The sequence below is a fragment of the Zalophus californianus genome, chromosome 4 (genome assembly GCF_009762305.2).
Source record: "Zalophus californianus isolate mZalCal1 chromosome 4, mZalCal1.pri.v2, whole genome shotgun sequence".
Taxonomy (NCBI): Eukaryota; Metazoa; Chordata; class Mammalia; order Carnivora; family Otariidae; genus Zalophus; species Zalophus californianus.
In genome coordinates, this window is record NC_045598.1 from 82,591,957 (window position 1) to 82,597,970 (window position 6,014).

Here is a 6,014-nt window from a genome sequence, read left to right on the forward strand (position 1 = left end):
GATTTTTATATATATATATAGCCTGGCTTTCTGTGGACCCCAAGGTTGCAATTTTCTAATAATATATTTAATATTTAATATATTTAATCTTACATATTAATCTTCTGAAGAACTTTATTGAGAGTTAATAAAATGTGTCACTTGTTTTCCCCAGAAAAACAAAAACAAGACCAAAAACCTTAGTAGCTTAAAATGATCCTTTTATTTGCTCCTGTTTCTCTTCCTCGGAAATTTTAGCTGAAATTAGCTGGGTGGCTTTTCTGGGGCTCTCATTTGAGGTTACTCATGTGACTATACAGTAAGGTGTAGGCTTAATGGTCTAAATGAACCAAGGTGGTCTCACTCGCACCTGCTGTTGCTGATAGGGCTCTTTTCTCTCTCTTTGTCTTCTCTAATGATCAAGAAGGCTAGCTCAGGCTTCTTTAGTAAACATGGTATCATTTGGTTTCCAAAGAGGTGACAATGGAAGCTTCAAGATCTCTTGAAAAATAGACTTGGAGCTTCCCTAACATAATGCCCACCACACTTTATTGGTCAAGGTGAGTCACAAGGCACATCCACCTATAAGCAGGTAGAGAAATTGACTGTACCTTTTGCTTGAAGGAACAGCAAAGTCATATATTTCAAAGAGGCATGTACACAGAGATGACAAGCATTGATGCCCCCCCATTTTTGTAACCTGTTAGCAGATATGCCAAAAGTTATACCATTCTCTTGCATCTGTGTTTTATATGAAATGATACTTTAAGGTGCAGAGAATTTAGTTACTGTAATGCCTATGGTTACATACCATAGAGACAGCCCTTTTCTGACTCCAAATGATAGTGATATTGATATTTCAAAGTATTTTTTCCCTTACTACAAGTCAATGGGATAGGTTGACAATTTTATAAATAATATTTCTCAATTCTTTCAGGAAGAGGTTGAGGGCAAAATTGGTTCTCTAGTTAGTGTCTGTGTTTTGGTTTCTGTTAAATGATGATCTATAATTGATTTGTGTGCCAACTAGAACTGCCTCAGACTGTTCAGCTATTTTGTTCTCAATTCAACATGTAGCATTATTCACAAAGAGCATTACCGGCCTTTTCCCGGATAATCAATCATAAACTAAAGAGAAAAAGACTGTTTTTAATGGAATATTTAAAAAAGAGGAAGTGACTAAATAATGTGTGTGCATGGGGTGGGGGATGGAGAATCATCTCAGTAACTGTAGGGCTGGTTTTTAATAGGTCCAAGCTTTTAAACATTCCCTTGTTATTTAATCTTACACTGTTAGAGATGCCAGGGCAGAAAACAACGTAGGTGGTTAGGAAAAATATTTAAGCCTAATGTGGTTATGTGCTTAATAGACGAAAATGTTATTTAATCCTACAACAATTCTTTTAAATAGTACTATGTACCCATTTTGCAAATTAGAAAACTGAGGATTAAGGTTAATAATTTATCCAAATTCATGCAGACAGAAAATAACAGGTAAGATAAGAATACAGAAAAGCTTGACTTCAGATTCTTATCCTTTTCTTCTATCATATACAGTCTTTTGATTTGGGGATATTAACATTATTATCACTAATTTTGTAGTATCATAAATAAAGGATCATAAGTAAATAAGTGCAATAAGCTGCAATTGTTAAATATAAAGAAAACAGGACACATTGTAACTGGTAATTGTGCTACTAGAAACATTTATCAGTGAGTATTGTCTAAAGAAACCAGGGAAATATCTTGTCCCTCCTTTCAGGGTGAATACAGTTTGGCCGATTTATTTCACAATTTTGGAGTAATTTCTGGGAGGAATGTGGTAATGAACATTAACAGATTGTAATTTTGTTATAGTAAAATTTTAATTTGGTCTTAAAATTACTAAATTTGAAAGGCTTAGATTCCATGGTGAAGAAACAAACTAAACTCAGTGAGAATCAAATCTAAGAGGTATATTTTTTTACATTGTATCTCCGAAATCAGAATTGGTCTGAAAACCAATGAGAAAGCATTCTGTCATATTTAATTATTTGATAGTCCTCGATTCACAGTAATAAAAATGACAACAAACTTGATCAGGTGGTATCACTGTCTTCTCTCTGCTATAGATGAAGTAACTGAAGCATAAAAACTTAAGTAGCTTTTCCAGTGCCACTTAGGTACACCGCAGTAGCACCAAGATTTGGATCAAGCAAGTCTGAACAGCAAAAAAGGCTGAGATAGCCAAACTAAGCCTGACTTCGGAGTATAAAATATAAGAAGTGTAGAAACTTGGAGAATGGGAAACTCATTATAAATGATGTGTCATTGAAGAAAATTTTCCATACCCTATTCTTTATCCTAAGCTTTATCTTTTTGCCTCATTCACTCAGTGACATCATCGGCCCTCTCCTTTCTTCTTCTTTCGTTCCTCTGATTTCACTGTCCACTCCCACCATTCAGCTTATTTTTCCTGGTCCCAAGCTTCACCCAGTCTCTAATCAAATTCTATACTCCCTTCCCCTATTATAGTCCTTTTTCTCTGACTAGCAAGTCCAATAATAAATGAACCCATCTATGTACTTTATCAAACAGAGAAAACCACACAACTGGGCAGATTCATGGTCACCAATCTGAATTGGACTCTCAACATTTTGAGAAATACATCTTTTTCCTTCTTTCTTCTTGCTCATACCAACTCTTTCAAATGTCTTCTACCTGCTTCAAGTCTTCCTTCTCATTATTTCTATACTGAAAATTTACTCTAAAATTTCTAATTTTGTCTCGTTATAATTCATCCAAAATATTAAACCATCATTATAATAACAATGTTGAAATATATAACATTCATTTATTTTAATGGGCTCCAGAATAAAAATTAGAGGCAATGTAGCATAGCTAATTGCAAAAGAGTCAGGCTTAGAACAGTTTCCTGACTGCCAAAAATGATCTCTATTTCCTTGTTATCTCAAAAAGTATTGTACGTACACATACACACACACACGTGTGCACACACACAAGCACATATACATTTGGCATTTTGTAATCTTTTTGTGAGTAGGTAATATATTCACACAGAAATAAAAATCACTACTACTTCCTCATCCACCCCTTCCCGTCCTATCCACTCTAGGTGGGCACACTTCCAGTGCTTCTTTACGCAAATATACACGAATAAAAACAAATATTTTAATCCCTCTGTTTTTTTACAAATGGTAACATTATATATGTATATATATGTTTGTATATATATGTGTGTATAGAGATACACATATACAATATTTTTGGAGATTAAGAAGGCTCTCTTGGGAGATCCATATACATATATATACATGTGTGTATGTTCTGCACATTGAGTTTTTCATTTCAGATATGTTTTGGAGTTCTTGTCATGTCTGTGTATAGAGACGCTCAACCTTTGTTTGTTCATTGGCTTTTTTAGTAGTTGCATAGCATGCTATTGTATATATGTACCATAGTTTGTTTAGCTGTTCTCTATTGAACGACGCTTAGTTTGCATCCAACTTTTTGCTATTACAAGCAATGCTCCAATAACACCCTAGTATATTGGTCATTTTGTTCTTGTGAAAGGATATCTGAGTCTGTTTAAGTAAGTTAAAGAGTACAAAGCGTTAGTGATTTTGATGGATATTGCCAGAATACCCTCCAGAGGGCACGTACCACTTTATATTCTCACTAGCAGTTTGTGAGAGTGCTTATTTTCCCATTGCTTTGACAACAGAGTGTATTATTTTACACTTTTGCATTTTTGTCAGTATGGTAGGTAAAAAGTGACAGGTAAGAAATTTTCATATATTTAAGAATTTGCATTCCAATTATTGAAAACTATCTATTCAAATCCTTTGCCTAATTTCTTATTGTATTGCTGATCCTTCTCCATATCTTGAAGCTATTTATTTATTAAGGAGCTTAGTCCTTTATTTCTGACACCAGGTGACATTTCCCCCTCGATTTTATCCTTTGTGTTTAAAATTATTTCTGGAGCATTTTTTATGTATTATAACTTATTAATTTTTTTTAAAGATTTTATTTATTTATTTGAGAGAGAGAGAATGAGAGAGAGAGAGAGCACATGAGAGGGGGGAGGGTCAGAGGGAGAAGCAGACTCCTTGCTGAGCAGGGAGCCCGATGTGGGACTCGATCCCGGGACTCCAGGATCATGACCTGAGCCGAAGGCAGTTGCTTAACCAACTGAGCCACCCAGGCGCCCATAACTTATTAATTTTTATTCTTGGTTTGTGGATTTTTGAGTTGGAATTAGAGACAACTTACTCCTCCAAGCTTATAAAGAAATTTGTCTATATTTTCTTCTAATACTTTTATGATTTTACTTTTACATTTGTATCTTTGATCCATTTGGAATTTATCTGATCAACATTTGTGTTTTGATGCTTACCCACTTGTTATAGTATCATTTAAAAAATTTCATCTTTATATCACTGATTTGAGATACCATCTTATAATATAATAAATTGTCATTTATATTTGGTTCTTTTTTCTTTGGTACTTTGTTTTGTTGTTGGTTCATTCATCTGTATGTTTATTCATGTGCCAGTACTTTACTATTTTAGTTTTGTTAGAGCTGTGCTATCCAATTTGGTATCTGCTGACCACATGTGGCTATTGAATACCTGAAATGTAGCTAGTTTGAAATGAGACATGCTATAATTGAAAAATAGACACTGGATTTTAAAGAGTTAGTTTACATAATTTGAAATACCCCTTTAATAGTTTTATATTAATTACACATTGAAATTATAATACTTTGGATATATTTACTTAAATAAAATATTTTTTAAAAATTAATTTTACTGGGTGCCTGGGTGGCTCAGTTGGTTAAGAGTGGACTTTCGGCTCCCAGGGCATGATCCTGGAATCCCAGGATCGAGTCCCTGCATCGGGCTCCCTGCTTGGCAGGGAGTCTGCTTCTCCCTCTGGCCTTCCCCCTTCTCATGCTCTCTCTCTCATTCTTTCTCTCAAATAAATAAATAAAAAATCTTAAAAAAATTAATTTTACCTGCTTCTTTTAACTTTTAAAAATTATGGATATTAAATGTTTTAAAATTATATATGTGGCTTTCATTATATATTAGCACTGCTTTTGAGTACGTTTATGCATATTGAGTTTAATGTTGCAAAAAGGCAGTTAGGTGACGTCTTAGGAAATACTGAAAATGTTTAAGTTTGTGTAAGAAATCTGTTTTGCTCATAGAGAAGTAGAAGTTTTCCTGTCATACTCTCATTCCCTTCATATCTTCTGCATGTTGCTTTCTGGAATGCCCTTACATATATATTATATATTATATGTTACATAATCATGTAGTATATGTTATATACTATGTGTGTGTGTATATGTGTGTTTAAACACTGATTATCTCCTACTCAGTTATGACTCAGATATCCCTTAAATCCTCCCCTGGGCTCACTGCTCTAGCTATAACTCAATAACTGTTTTTGTTTTTGTTTTTGTTTTCTTTTCCCCAAGTCAGTTCTAATTTCCTTGAGGACAAGAACATTGCCTTAGTCATACATGTGAACCCACTGCATTGGACAACCCATGCAATACAGTAAACACTCTCTGATGTTTGTAGAGTAAATCAGTGATAAGAAGCTATGAGATTGGGTGGGTTCTCCAAAAGAGGAAATGCTAAGGAGAAAATGATAAATTTTAGGAGGTCAGGTAGATGAAGCTAGAGAAAGAGGGACATGAAGAGATGAGGAATGAGCAAGCGATCAAGAAATGTTTAGGGTGAATGGAAACTCAGCGATGAGAAGCCATGAGAATGGTTGTGTTCTCCAAAGAAGCAAATCAAGAAGGGAAGAGGTATGGTAGGCTTACTGTACCACTTTAATGAATATGACAATTCCACTGCCTTGCCCAGTGTTGTATGTAGTAATGATTAAATGCAATGCTGCATAATCTCGCTAGCTACTTCTTCGTTAAAGCAATTCCTGTGAAGGGCGCCTGGGTGGCTCAGTTGGTTGGGCGACTGCATTCGGCTCAGGTCATGATCCTGGAGTCCCGGGATCAA